This window comes from Apodemus sylvaticus, chromosome 7 (genome assembly GCF_947179515.1).
Source record: "Apodemus sylvaticus chromosome 7, mApoSyl1.1, whole genome shotgun sequence".
Classification (NCBI taxonomy): Eukaryota; Metazoa; Chordata; class Mammalia; order Rodentia; family Muridae; genus Apodemus; species Apodemus sylvaticus.
In genome coordinates, this window is record NC_067478.1 from 130162599 (window position 1) to 130178991 (window position 16393).

At 38.1% G+C, this 16393-nt stretch overlaps 1 pseudogene; it reads right to left on the bottom strand.

Annotated features, from left to right (window-relative positions):
* LOC127689860 (caspase-12-like) overlaps positions 1–7674 on the bottom strand; it is a 43792-nt pseudogene extending 36118 nt beyond the window's left edge.
* Positions 7675–16393: the final 8719 nt, after the last annotated feature.

Consider the following 16393-nt stretch of genomic DNA (forward strand, 5'->3'; position numbering starts at 1 on the left):
CAATTTTAAGCAATTGTAAACCATGATAATATATTATTAAAAGCTTGATTTTTACATCTTAAAAATAGCTGCTATAGCACCTAAGTGCTGAAGCAGGGAAAACTTAAAGGAATAGACATGTGATCTAATTATATAAACTTTAGTCACATAGTTGATGTATTATTTGTGTGATGTATATATAGAAATATAAAATCAAATAGTAACAAATTATCTTTTGGATAGCAATTATTAATTTTGCCTAAAAGGCCTGTCATGTAATAGGCCAGTTATTAATAATAATTAATTTTATTGAGGCTTGAAGCAAGGAACAAACATTTTGCTAGGCTCTTAAAATATTTTTTAAAAATATTTCTATAACATTTTAACAACACATCAATATCTTTATTGAAGGATGTAAAAAACTAATTCACGAGCAAAAAATGTGATTCTATATCAGCGTTATTTTTGCCAAGGAATGGCAGTGAGCACATATCATAAACAGCTGATTATAGCAGTGTTCATCTGTAAAATTATCTATCCTTTGCCAGTAGATTTATATCTGTCTTGAAAACAGAGGTTTAAGTCCTCCTGTGACAAGCTTAAAGAGATGTCTTAGCAATTAACTTATTTTAATAACCTTTGAAAATTATTTATTTAAAAAATTTAAAACACCCATAAGCAAAGGACTGTTTATTTCTATAAACAAAACATTTTTATAAACGAATATTTTTATAAAGCAAAAGAAATTTTTATAAATAAAATATATTAAAAAATTTAAGATCTCAGCTTTTTGTATTGAAGCAGAGACAAAACACTCCTTCTCAGATAAGACAAGGATATATTTGAATTGTATTTTGAACCATATCTGTATGAATCCACCAAAATATTTTCTTGGCCAGAAACTCATGCTTTGTTTTAATTAAGTAGTCAGATCCCCATGGTTTTCTAAGCAGCACTTAGCAGCCAACTTAGAAACCGTGGTCCTGGGGACCGACAGGCAGAGAAATGCCGAAGTGGGGGAGACAGCAGCATGCCCAGGCCCAGCGGGTCCAGACAGCATGCCTTTGTAGCGGCCATTTGCAGCATTCATGTTCTGCCTCTAGCCGCTTGGAAAACCATGGGGGCTACAGCACACAGGACCAGGGATACCGCTAAGGCCATGTTGTGCTGCGCTCCGCAGCTGCTGGCAGCCTGGGCCACTGTCCCGGGAGGCCGGCAGAATTCTGGGCTCCTTCTAGCAGGGGCCTATATCTGCTTGTGCCTGTGCACCTCCTGGACCATCTATCTGCTCGTGGCCCACAGAGTTTCGGACTCTCTCTAGCTAGGGCTGAATCAAGGTGACCGGGGCCTGCATGGCAGGGACTCGGTTCCAGCCTCTTCCCTACTCACTCAAGAGAACGCTACCTCTAAGCCATCAGCCAAAACCAACCTCTATATCTATAACTCCATAGTTAAGACATGTAAAACCTTATAGCATTAAGACCAATTAAAAACAAGAACAAAGCAATTACACAAATCTTATAAGTTAAACCAAAGTTTTCCCAAATTGGAGGCTAGTGGCCTTTTAAGAAAAAAAAAAGTTTAACATGCTGCGTGCTGCTGCACACAGCTGTAAATTAGCCTGCAGCTGGCTCAAGAAGATGAAATTTTCATCAATTTTCATTTTTTAACATGAAACAAACACTCATTCACACAAAACACAGACAAATAAACATGTGGACAATCGGTGCACCGAAGACATAGAAATTAAATTGTGCTGCAATGCAATCAAATCCAATTTTCCTTCTCTCTTTTCTTTTGTTTCTAGAAATTTTTTTGTTGTTTTTTCTTTTTTACTCTTTTTATTTTGTTTCATATTATTTTATGCCCTATTTCTCTTGACTGGTGCAGTTCTAGATTGCGGACAATTGCCTAACTAAATTAATTCCCTGTTCCATTGTTGTCTTCACACTCTAGCTGATCTCAGTTTAGGGCCTACACTGAATCAGTCTAGCCTGTATCTCTACACACTTCTGCATCAACATTCTTTAGAAATAAATGACATTATTAGCACTAAATTAATACCCTGTTGCTTACTGTGCCCGATACATAAACTTTTTTTCCTTTTTCCATGGAGCTCCAATCAGAACAACATACCTCATTCTGCCTCTCCATTTCCAGTTATAATCCATGTTGGGTGCCATATGTAGAGTCCAGCTCATACATTCTAACAGCAGGTTCTCTGGAAGGAGAGATGAGTAAGGAATGGGTTGCAAGAAAAAACACATGGAGAGACACAAAAACACATGGCTTCTGGTTCAAGTCTCCATCTTTAATACCTTCTTTCTCAAGTAACAAAGGCAGGCCAAGCCCTTCTCCTGAAGGCTGGAAACCAGTTCTTCTTGTTCTTCAGTGAGGCGGGAGGATCAGGTTTCTGGCTGCTGTTCTTTTAGAACAGTGGGCAGGAGGAGGTCACAAGGTATATTCTAGAATATCTCCTCATTGGGGTGGGATTGACTAAATATTTGAGCATATAACCTTCCTTGGCTATCCTCAATCCTAAACCCATCCTTCCATATGCAATTGCTTTCTCTAGTCTAATTCACTTTCTTTTATCTGTTAAATGAATTTATACTACTTTCTCCAGGATTCTAAAAAGACATTGAGAACCAGGATTAAAAGGACTTTCTAGTGGTAGAGGTTTAAAACACCCAAGATTTTCTGATACTCCATGAAGTGGTCTCTGCAGTAATTTAGGGAACTTGTGACCCCATCCCCTAGTGATAAGCAAGACCCATGAAACAGGGGGCTTTGTGCAATAAACGTCAGAGATAAAGACAATGTCTGCTTTAATAAAGCTTGACCCTCATCTTTGCTGTCTTTAATTTCATTTTCAGAGTCTAGAGTAGGCAGAGAAAAAGAGAATCAGTATTCTGTTTCAAAGATATTTTCTTGTTTATTTATGTTTTTTTGAAAGTTCCATATGTTGATACATTGCATTGTGACCATGCCCATCTTCCTCTATTCAGACCAAAACAGGAAAAGTGTGCTCTTTGTAAGCTAAGGGCTCTGTTTACAGTTAAGATAATTAAAAGAATAAGTTCCTGTTTTTTTCTGTATCTTAGGCATGATGTAAATTTAAAAAACATCTTTCTCAATCCACACTAAACTTGTGACCCCATTCATATGTTATATGGCCTTGCCTATCTTTGTTCCTTCCCTTGGATTGTATTCTTTCTATGAGTGTATAACAGCCAACTCTCTCATCTCTAGGAGCACCTCATCTCTCTTATACAAAAGACCTTGGGAGGCTGGCAAGGGCTGTTCTGTCAAATCTCTACCTAGGGTAAGATAACTGCTTGGCCAGTCCCTGGTATACTCCAAAGAATAGCTTAACTGGACAATTGTTGATATAGTCTTTTCCCCTTACAATTTTAAGGTTTAACACTACCTCTTTAAACTCCTCCTTGTTTTTCCATTTCTTATCCCTCTAGTGTCATTTCCTCCTTTTATTTATTTTTTTATATTATGCTATTTTTAGTTATCCCTGAATCCAAACTCTTGTCCATTTTGCTCAGGGCTGATTGGCCATCCACTGAATTTGAGCAGTCACTGACTATGTCTCTAGTGTCAAGTGACTCTGCCTCACTCAGCAGGTATATACTGCCATCACTTCTGAAAATGAAAATGTAGAACACTATAGTTCCATGAGCCTTTCCTGGCACATAAAAATAGGTATCAAATGGTTACTGTGGCAGTCTGTCACATAGTGGTAATTACCCAATGGAGAAGATGGCGTATACATTTTTTGAGTTTTACCCTCCTCATCATCAGAAGAAATTCTGAAACAATATTAACAGCAGATTTTTTTCGGGGAATATAACATTTCTAGGCCCTTTACACATAAAACCCCTCTCAAAGCACTGATAAGTAAATGCCCATGTTGCTGTTTAAAACATGGATGTTCCATCTGTTTTCCAAGCTTCAGTTTTGTTCATAAGCATGCTAGCCTTTCCCAAATCAATTTATGAAACAAGAACATTTCTATGGTTATTATAAGAATAAATATGTAGACAAAGTCTATACCCAGAGTCTCCTTGTAATAGCCTTTGTTTTTCTGAGAACAAAGATATACTTGACTGTATTAAAGTTGTCCTTTACATAACAAAAATAACACAGACAAAAATGCAAAGAATTTAAGATATATATTTCTTTATCACTTGCTGGGATGCTGCATGGACCTGCAGACCAAGGAACACTTGCCACCTTGTGCTAAGTATTCAATGGAGTACATAAACACCCACTGTTCTTCAGTCATTGATGCTGTCTTATCAAAAGAGAAAACCTGAGATATGAATGAGACAAAAACAGACACAAAATTTATAATATTTGCTGTTTTTAGAGCCAAATTAATGATCCATTGAACTTCAAATTTAGGGAATATTTTGTTTGTTCATTTTGTATTGTTTTATTTTTTCCACTAGAAATTAAAGCAACAAGATTTTCTTTTCTTGAATTGAACTACATCTAAGAGAATAGAGTGGCCTTATCCTCTCCCTCATTCAACATTATATATCTGAGAATGAGTCCAAAATTTCCATGATATGATCAAAAGCTTAGATCACAATAAAAGGGCAGGTAGGCTCAGGTGTGGAGGAGGCTGAGAAGTGCAAATGATTAGGAAATTGAATGGAGGTGTGCAGCAGTGGCAGTAGGCACTAGAAAGTTCCAGATGCCAAGAGAAACAAGAGGATCCCAGGACCCAACATGGACATTAGCTGAAATACCAAACACAAGTAGATAAAGACCATAGAAACCACATTCAGTGTATAGGTGCAGCCCCTATTTGAGTGTTGTGGCCACCAACCCTTCTCAAAAATTTTAACCCAGAATTGCTTCTGTTTAAAGAAAATATAGGGACTAAGAGTGGGGCAGAAACTGAGGGAAAGGCCATCCAGAGACTGCCCCACCTAGGGATCCATCCCATCTGCAGACAGTAAACCCAAACATTAATGCTGATACCAAGAAGTACTTTCTGACAGGAGCCTGGTATATTGGTCCCCACCCACCCAGGGGATCTTCCAGAGCCTGACCAATACTGATGAGGATACTCATAGCCAACTATCAGACTGAGCACTGGGACACCAAAGGAAGAGATAGGGAAGAACTGAAGGAGCTGAAGGGGATTGCAACCCCATAAGAAGAAGAACAATGCCGGGCAGTGGAGGCACATGCCTTTAATCCCAGCACTTGGGAGGAAGAGGCAAGCCGATTTCTGAGTTCGAGGCCAGCCTGGTCTACAGAGTAAGTTATAGGACAGCCAGAGCTACATAGAGAAAAACCCTGTTTCAAAACAAAACAAAACAAAACAAAACAAAACAAAACAAAACAAAACAAAAAACAAATGAAGAAGAAGAAGAAGAAGAAGAAGAAGAAGAAGAAGAAGAAGAAGAAGAAGAAGAAGAAGAAGATCAAAAAGAAGAAGAAGAAGAAAAAGAAGAAAAAGAAGAAGAAAAAGAAGAAGGACAAGAACAAGAAGAACGAGAAGAACAAGAAGAAGAAGAAGAAGAAGAAGAAGAAGAAGAAGAAGAAGAAGAAGAAGAAGAAGAAGAAGAAGAAGAAGAAGAAGAAGAAGAAGAAGAAGAGGAGGAAGAGGAAGAGGAAGAGGAAGAGGAAGAAGAACAAGAACAAGAACAAGAAGAACAAGAAGAACAAGAACAAGAACAAGAACAAGAAGAATATCAACTAACTCCCAGGGAGTAAACCAAGAACCAAAGATTGCACATGGATGGACATCATGGCTTTAGCTACAAAGGACTGCCTTATTTGGCATCAATGGGAGAGGAGGCCTTTGGTCCTGTGGAGGCTTGATGCCCCAGCAGAGGGTAGTGAGGTGAGTGTGGGTGGGTAGCTGGGGGAACATCCTTATAGAGGCAGGGCGAGGTAGATAGGATGTGGGGCTTGCAGAGGGAAACTAGAAAGGTGGACAACATTTGAAATATAAACAAAATAACCAATAAAATATAAAATAAAAAATAAAAAACAAAACAAAAAGACCCTGCTTTTTCTTAATCAAGATGACTTAATATTTGATGAGTACCTGCCATCTGTCAAGTGTGAGTTCTTTCATGATCAATCTGTTTCATGAATAAGTCAGCCAATGAGGCTTGGCTTCTTATGCCTGTGTTTTAGGACAGAGAAACACAATAATATAATGAACACATAAATATCACGGGGCAATGGTGCAATTGTTAAGGGAAAAATAAAATATTCAAGAGTAGAAAAGTGGTTTGGGTGAATCTGGGCCTTCTTCACTTGTTAAACAAATAGAAAAGCAACAGTCTAAGGGATATGGGGAGGTTAGATTTCCTTACGAACAGCAGAAGTAAACAGAGAAGTTTTGTAGGAAATAGAAAAGAAAGCTCTTATGGAATTTTGGCCTGAACTACTCATGTAAACTCAGCTGTTCATGGGAATTGGCAATATGACATGCAAATATTTTTCCTGCCATGTCTGTTTTCTCAAAGAAGCTCTCAACCAGGTTCTCAGCCTTGTTCAGATGAAACTCCTACTTTCCCCTATTTTGATTAACTCATCTCCATTTAAAACATCCTTCTCCACCAAGTCATCAAAACCCCCACCCAGCATGCCCTTGGCCAAACCTTTGATCTTGTAGATTGTATCTCTTCCATGTGTTCTCTTGGCCGTAAAAATAATAGCATTTAGACATGGAAAGGTATTTATATATCCGTTTCCACATTACTAGCTTTCAAATTAAAATACAGACAAGAATCACCCACATAGCTAAATAAACAAGATTCCCTGTAAGGCTTTATTGGAAATTGTACTTCCTGCATTAGGATGGGACCCATGGGTTTTCCTTTTATTTTTTTTAATCTTTCTTTCATTTCTGAGATTATAATATAATTAATGAGGTGACAAATTAATGAGCATCAATCTGTCTATAAACCCACAGGAACATTTATACTGTCAAACAAATTCCAAATTCCTCCGTACAGGAGGAAACGGAGCTGAGAAAAGAAACAACTCTTTCAGGCGATTCAGCCATAGATATGTCTGATATTTCTGCAGATCACTCATGATCCTTCCACTTTTTGCTCATTTTTGTAAATAACTTAAAAGGACATTTTATTCCATACACAGCATGATATACTGGGAACATAGTGAAGCTATATTGTCCCTCACTTTCTTTATATTCCCAGTGCTTGTTGAGAACTCTAGTGTAGAAACAGAAATAAAACTAGCTGCCTTGGTTGCTGCTGGAAGTAGTTCATATACAGAACAGAAAGATGGAGGAAATGCAAGGTTTTGCTCCATAGTAAAGTTTCTCATCCTCACAGGAAAAAAAAAAAAAAGAAAGAAAGAAAAAAAAAATACCCACAGAGCTGGGGAAAACCTCTGGTCAGTGAGTCAAAGGCAATCCTTAAACCACAGGAAAATACTAGAAGGAGGGGTCTAGAGAGATCCATTTTCCTTTCTTTCCTGCAGTTGTCAATGCTGAGTGTAAATGCCTTTGAAGAGTGTCTGCATGCACTCTGCTTCAACATGTGCTACCTTAGCTCCCCTCCCCGCCGCCAACGTAGAGAAAAACACATCCGCTCTGATGAAGCCCTTCCACATTGTTATCCCTTCTCTCAGAAATCCATATGCAACTCGTTCAACATAAGCATGAACAAAGAAAGGACTCACCGCCATGGCTCTGCAGGATTCCTGGACATAGAAAGCACTGAAACTGAAGCAACCTGAGAAACAGTCTGTCTTTCCTTCCCAGAAACACGCAGATGGTGCTTTCTTACTGAAACTCCCACTTGCCAAATTCTCCTGCTCTTTCCCCAGAAAGCCAACCAGGACTTTGCTTTGACAAACAGAGTTTCTCCTGGATGTTACAAAGTTTTCTGACTGAAAATGTATATTCTCACACAATTCATTCTCAATCCAGTTTAGTACAATTTTGAAATGCACTCTGAGATGTTTTTCTTAGCATCTCTATGGTACTTTACATAGACAAGAGACCAGGAAACTGTGACACTTGGTCAATCCAGAATGTGTCAATTCCCAGAGCTTCAGCTGAAAGATGCTGACTGAGATGCCGTACCTAGATGTTGGTACTACCAATTCAAAGCCCAGGTACGTCATCTTGTCTCCATTTCTCTGAGTCAGCAGGTTTATTTGTCAAATTTAGATATTTTTTATCTGGAGACACCAGTGTACATTATGGCATGTTAAATACACAAGACAGTTGTTCTCTCTAACTTTGGAAATTTTATTGATAAATAATGGTGGTAAAAGTTAAATAAGGGAAATGTTTATAAAATGGAAAAGAATGCTGTTTTGCTACTTTCATGGTTCAGGATGTTACACGTTAGTAGCTTTCTTTGTGAATTGTTCAAATTCCTCATATAATACGGTACTGGCTAGTTTTGTGTGTCAACTTGACACAAGCCATAGTTATCACAGAGAAAGGAGCTTTAGGTCAGGAAATGCCTTCATGAGATCCAACTCTGAATAGTGGCATTTTCTCAGTTAGTGATCAAGGGGGGAGGGCTTCTTGTGGGTGGTACTATCTCCTGGCTAGTGGTCTTGGGTTCTATAAGAGTAAGCTGAGCAAACCAGGGGAAGCAAGCCAGTAAAAAAGTAACATGCCTGATGGCTTCTGCATCAGCTCCTGCTTCCTGACCTGCCTGAGTTCTTGTCCTGACCTCCTTTGGTGATGAACAGCAATGTGGAAGTATAATCTGAATAAACCCTTCCCTCTCCAACTTGAATCTTGGTCATGATATTTATTTAGGAATAGAAGCCCTGACTAAGACAAATACATAATGCAATTCTAATGCTGTTGACTTCATCCTTTCACTTTCTTGTAGAAGCCTTCTTTGCCTTACTGACCTTAGGAGTTAGTTGGAGTGACTAACACCTCACCTTCAAAGAACTAGGTGCAATTTTAGGCCTGTATTCACAAAGCCTTGTGGACTTTTTCAGCTTTGAAATCTGAACATCCATGTAAAAAACTTGTTGACAGCAAGAGGAAGGAAGCATCCTCATTTCTTGGCAGAACAGGAAGCAGAATGCAGTCACTCAGTTATAATTTTCCTTTTCTGTTTCTTAACCCTTCAAGACTTCAGTACAAGAGGAAGCACATTTAGGCCAGCTTCCTGCTTCCCATCTCCCTGTATTCTGTCCTCTTCAGCAACTCCCTCAGAATCATGGTTGTCTCACTAACAACACAAGACTCCCTTAGTACAATCAAAAGGCTACCATAGTCCTAGTGTCAGACAATTGTAATAGAAATCAATCAACTTCTTCCTTGAAAACACCATAGTGAAATATATAGTCTGATAATCTCTGAACTATCAAGCATGGTAGGATATAACTTCAAAATCTTTAGCATATTAACCCATTACACAATTCAATGAATGAACAGAGTATAGAAAATTTAGACTGAAAAATCTGACCCTCAGACTTGTTTCACTCCTGTATTCTATGTAGAACTTCACTACATTATTTGTCCTTTTTGAATAGTGGCAATAATCTCTTAAATTATTTTGCTTGATCGTTTCATACAGAAGGAAATGAAGCTATTTTTACCCCCTGTTTACCACATTTATCCTCTTTCTCTCCTGCTGGAGCATTCCTCCACAAATCCCTATTGTCACAGCATGTTTCTGAGGGTCCCATTGTGATTTGTTACTTTCTTTCCTGATCATAGATGGAAGGTTGTTTAATGTAGCATGAGAAATTAAGCAGTGGTTACACCACTCACTGACAAAATTGACAACACCTCTTCAAACAACCCTTAGCTGCCAATAGTACTCCAGGGAGGGGCTGTCCTCTACTGAGTGATGAAATGCTGATGGGATTAATAGTGTGGCTGCCATGTAAGAGCCAGAACCACAGGGAGTTCATCATCCTGTAAGATACCCAGAGACTCAGTGACTTCCTGTGAGATAGGCAGAGACACAGTGAGTTCCTGTAAGATGGCCAGAGCCACAGGGAGTTCCTGTGAGATAGGCAGAGACACAGTGAGTTCCTGTGAGGTAGCCAGGGCTATACTGAATTCATGAGGGCAGAAGTTTTTTTTTATAATCAGAAAATGTAATTTTGCTGCCTATCTGTCCTTCCAAAATACTTCAGGATGTTTGTGTCCTATCATTAACTATTTCATAGAAAAGCAAACTGTAGCTAGCCTCACCCCTTTTGTTGCTTGGCTTTTAATGACTTTTCAAGTATCATGAATTATCTTTTGACAAGAGTTTCATAGACCCAGGCTGGTTTCATGAATGCTGAGGTTGAGTATACCATCATATTGATCTACCTTTTTATATTATACTATTAACAAATGGCTTCACATTTTTCTGTGTAGGTTAATTGAGATCCATTCTTCATTTTCCCAGTAATCATGCTTCATTTTGACATTCCTGTTTTTATTGTAAATAATGGGAATTTACCATCTTGAACACCTTGTGGACTACAGTACTGTTCACACATGTTCATGAGGCTACCGTGCTCCTCTTGGCATTTACTCCTAGATTTTGTTGGGTTTTTTTCCTCCATTTTAAAAAACTAAAGAACTATACCAATTAAGTATTTATCATCTGCTGTGGTCTGAGCATGTCAATCTTCATGTTCTGGAATCATTTTTCACATAATGCTGGGTTTTATAGACAAATGATTACAAAATAAAGTCCACAGTTGCAAATTCTGTCACTGGGCTGCCACGTTTAGGAAGTGCTGCTATTGGTCTCTGGCTTGATCAAAATAGGTATGCCTTGTTTTATCAAATGTGCTTGATCCATTGTGGGTTCAGGTATTTCCCTTGAACCCACAATGTTTCTTCCATGTTGTAATATATATATTATGTATATATATGTTATCTGCTAAGATGATGTTCATCTCTATTTCTAGTAGAACCAGAAAATGAATCACTTTATCCTTCATAAATAGCTAAAACTATTCTCAACAACAAAAGAAATTCTGGGGGAATCAGTATCCCTGACTTCAAGCAATACTACAGAGCAATAGTGTTAAAAAACTGCATGGTATTAGCACAGTGACAGACAAGTGGACCAATGGAATAGAATTGAAGATCCAGAAATGAATCCACACATCTATGGCCACTTGATCTTCAACAAAGGAGCCGAAAACATCCAGTGGAAAAAAGATAGCCTTTTCAACAAATGGTGCTGGTTCAATTGGAGGTCAACATACAGAAGAATGCGAATTGATCCATTCTTCTCTCCATGTACTAAACTTCACTCCAAGTAGATCAAGGACCTCCATGTAAAACCAGACACTGAAACTAATAGAAAAGATACTGGGGAAGACCCTTGAGGACATGGACAGAGGGGAAAAGTTCTTGAACAGATCACCAATAGCTTATGCTCTATGATCAAGAACTGACAAATGAGACCTCATAAAATTACAAAGTTTCTGTAAAGCAAAGGACACTGTTAAAAGGACAAAATGGCAGCCATCAAATTGGGAAAGGATATTCACCAGCCCTACATCTGATAGAGGGCTAATATCTAATATATACAAAGAGCTCAAGAAGTTAGACCCCAGGGAACCAAATAACCCTATTAAAAAATGGGGTACAGATCTAAACAAAGAATTTTCACCTGAAGAAATTCGGATGGCTGAGAGGCACCTTAAGAAGTGCTCAACATCATTTGTTATTAGGGAAATGCAAATCAAAACAACCCTGAGATTTCACCTTACACCAGTCAGAATGGCTAAGGTTAAAAACTCAGGAGACAGCAGGTGTTGGCGAGGATGTGGAGAAAGAGGAACACTCCTCCACTGCTGGTGGGGCTGTAAGATGGTACAACCACTTTGGAAATCAGTCTGGCAGTTCCTCAGAAAACTGGACTTGACACTTCCAGAGGACCCTGCTATACCTCTCCTGGGCATATACCCAAAGGATTCCCCGGCATGTAATAAAGACACATGCTCCATTATATTCATAGCAGCCTGATTTATAATAGCCAGAAGCTGGAAAGTACCCAGATGTCCCTCAAAGGAGGAATGGATACAGAAAATGTGGTATATTTACACAATGGAATACTACTCAGCAATTATAAACAATGAATTCACAAAATTTTTAGGCAAACGGTTTGATCTGGAAAATATAATCCTAAGTGAGGTAACCCAATCACAAAAGAATACACATGGAATACAATCTCTGATAAGTGGATATTAATTTGCCCAGAAGCTCTGAATACCCAAGGTACAAATCGCATAACAAATGACTCCCATGAAGAAGTATGGCGAGGGTCCTGATCCTGGAAAGGATTGATCTAGCATTGGAGCGAAATATAAGGACAGAGAAAAAGGAGGGAGGTGATTGGAGAATGGATGGAGAGAAGAAGGATTATGGGACATATGGGGAGGGGGGATCTGAGAAAGCGGAAATCATTTGGAATGTAAACAAAGAATGTAGAAAATAAAAATATTAAAAAAAGAGATTTATCTAAAAAAAAAAAAGAAAAGAAAAAACCCACAACTAAACAGTACTATTTTCTTCCTTTTGTGGTGTCTGCCATTCATGTTTGTCTCTGAGTTTCTCTAGGAGTTGACTATTCTAGGTATACAGAGCAATTACATACTTTCTCTTTCTCTTTGCATGGTATCATGTCCACAGTAGCCACCCCCATTGCAGTATGCAGAATACTCTTGGTTTTAAACGTGAATAGCATTCATATTTGCAGATTGAACTGATTGCCATTTCATTCTGCTTATCCATTTCCTTTTGGTTTCTTGCCATGTTTTAAGTATTACAAATATTAATGCCATGAATAAAAATATTAAAATATTTCTTTTATGTGTTGTTTTTAATCATTTTGTTTAAATACAGAGATTGGTCCCTGAAATGTATAAATACCATACTGCATGACATGTTCACTATAAAACAGTATACCTCAGCCAATATTATAGCAGTATTCTGATTATAACACTTTTTGCTAATACATGTTATTAAGGTTTTTAGGACATTTGTGTATGTGTGTGTGTGTGTGTGTATGTGTGTGTGTGTTTGTCTGTGTTTCTATATGCCACTTGGGTATTAAGGCCAGAAGACAACTTGTAGAATGAGTCATTTTTCTCCTCTTACTATGTGGGATCCAGGGATCAGACTGATGTCTTCAGCCTTGTTAGTAAGCGTATTGACTCATTGAGTCATCTCAATAGCCTTTTTGATATATTTTTAAATAATATCTTAATGTGTGCAAGGCATACCATGTAATCATTTATATACTATCTTATCTACTTGCACTCTTATTTTGAAAATGATACAACAAATACAACTGAAAAAGGAATGGGTTTACCATGCTTCAGAGTTTTGAGGCTACAAGCCATCATGATGGACATTAATTTTCCAGGAACTTAGGGCTTTGTGCTCATCATGAAGAAAAGAGTGATGGATTCTGATGCACATCTTGCTTTCCAGGGCTCAGACTTTGGATATGATCCTTCCCCCTATTAGGTTAGGCTTTCCTCTATCACTTGACCTAATCAATATAATTCTTCTCTGGCTTGGTCAGGGGCTTGTCTCTAAGATACTCTAGCTTCTGTCAATCTGAGTACACAAACCTGACCACTATAATAGCTTTCTTTAATCCTACTGCCAGAGCTGCATTCCCAGATCTTTTTCTAGTAATGTAGACATCAAATGAGCCCTAAAGTTTGAAACTACAACTTTATATTTCTTATCACTTCAATTTATTATTAATTTAAATAACATTCTCCATTACAGAACCCAACTTAACATAATTATTTGCTTTCTTTTTATTTATATACACAAATACATCTTCTTTTGTGGTAAAGTTTTTTTGTTTTGTTTTTTTTCCACATTCTTTGTTTATGTGAGAATCCCACTGTATTGCTCAGGCTAGTCTTAAATTCATAATTATTCTTTCCTCAGTTTCCCTAGTTCTGGAATCACAGCTATAGAATGTGATCCTTGTACAATATCACTTCTTCAAGCTGGAGAAATGAGCTTCAGTTGCTTGTTGCTCGTGCAGAGGAGACAAAGAATACATAGATGATAAATATGTTAATTCTACAGAGAATACATTCCTTTACTCATTCTTCATTGACAACCATGTTCTTGCTATTCCACCTTGACATCCACTTGGATTCTCTGTGTTTTATGTAGGAGATAAAAAAGATACACCACAAGGCAAAAATGTTATAAACACTAATAAATACATAGGCATAATCTAATTTACTTCAATAATTTTCAAATTAAATCTTCCACCATTTATTGTTGCTTTTTTGGTTTTACCTTTGTTTTTTTTTCTATAACCTTTATCATTTGCTTGATGGTTTGAAGTAATAAATGGTATCTAAATATATGGAAGTATAACAAAAATGTGCCAGTAGTCAATGAACTAGGCCAATCAAGAGACCAACTTGGCCATCCAAGGTTTCTAATATGAAATCTACTTACTGTTCTTAGTTGCCAGGAAAGAGGTAGAAATATCTTGTCAAGGTTGCCAGATTAATGGTGGGCATCTGGGAATTAATACTTGCCTTTTCCAATGATTGTTGTACCTAAACCAAAAATTAAGATGTGTACTACATAAGCTTCAATATTCACATAAAACATACTTCATTACAGTGCAGAAAATTATAGGGATGAAAAGAATTTAGGAGTTGTTGGGATGAGACTAATGGAAACACTAACTCATTACCCTACCCCCATGTAACATTGTTATGCCCAAGTCACAGGGAGCCCAAAGACCACCAAGGAGCCCATTCTAATGCAAATGCACAAGGGTCTTGTCTTAGGGTTTTACTGCTGTGAAGAGACACCATGAGCAAGTCAAGTCTTATAAATGATAATATTTAATTGTTGCTGGCTTACAGGTTTACAGATTCAGTCCATTATCATTAAGGTAGGAGCATAGCAACATCCAAGCAATCATGATGAAGGAGAAGCTGAGGGTTCTATACCTTGATCTGATGGAAGCCAGGAACAGACTGAGCATCCTCTGGTAGCTAGGAGGAGGGTCTCCAAGCCCACCGACACAGTGACACACTTCTACCAACAAGGCTGCATCTTCTAATAGTGTCATTTCCTGACCTGAGCATATATAAACCATTACATGCTACTCCCTAACCCCCATAGACTTGGTCAAGCATGAGTTTAGGGGGGGGGTCATACCTAAGCATAGCATAATGCAAAATACATGTAGTCCAATTTCAAAAGTCTTCATAGTATATAAAAGTGCCACAGTGTTAAAAGTCCAAAATTCAAGGTCTCTTCTGAGATTCATCGGATAGATAACAACTGTAATCCCCAAAGCAAGACAGGAATCCAGCTGGAAAAATTCTGAACTCTGCATCTAAATGTCTAATGTCAATATTGTCTTCAAATCTCCAAATCTTTTTTAACTCTTGTCAATTCCATAAGAATAAGCTTTTCTTTTTCATTTTTATTAGATATATTCTTTATTAAAATTTCAAATACTGTCCCCTTTCCTGTCCCCCCCCAGAAAGTCTCAAAATCCATCTCCCCTCCCCCCTATCCTCAATCAACCCTTTCCTGCTTCCTTGTCCTGATATTCCCCTATACTGAGGCATCGCTCCTTCCCCAGACCAGGGGTCTCTCCTCCCTTTGATGTCCAACAAGGCCATCCTCTGCTGCCTATGCATCTGGAGCCAAATGGTGCTGGTTCAATTGGAGGTCAACATGCAGAAAAATGTGAATTGATCCATTCTTATCTCCTTGTACCAAGCTCAACTCCAAGTGGATCAAGAACCACCACATAAAGCCAGACACACTGAAACTAATTGAAAAGAAACCGGGTAAGACCCTTGAGGACATGGGCACAAAGTTCTGAACAGAACACCAATAGCTTATGCTCTAAGATCAAGAATTGACAAATGGGACCTCATAAAATTACAAAGTTTTTGTAAGGCAAAGAACACTGTCAAAAGGACAAAGCAGCCCTATTTATAATAGCCAGAAGCTGGAAAGAACCCAGATGTTCCTCAATGGAGGAATGGTTATAGAAAAGGTGGTATATTCACACAATGGAATACTACTCAGCTATTAAAAACAATGTCTTCATGAAATTCTTAGGCAAATGAATGGATCTGGAAAATATCATCCTGAGTAAGGATGATAACCCAATCACAAAGGAATACACATGGTATGCACTCACTGATAAGTGGATATTTTCTCTCTCTCTCTCTCTCTCTCTCTCTCTCTCTCTCTCTCTCTCTCTCTCTCTCTCTCTCTCTTAATCTTTGTTGATTGCAACAAACTTCTTTTATCTGGGCAGTTTCTACTCCCTATTAGAATTATTTCTCAGCAGATAGACCTTGACTCTGGCATATAAATATCTTGGGGTTTCCAAGGCAACTTCAGTCTAATGGCTTCTTGTTTCAATCTGGGATCTGCACATGATCTTCT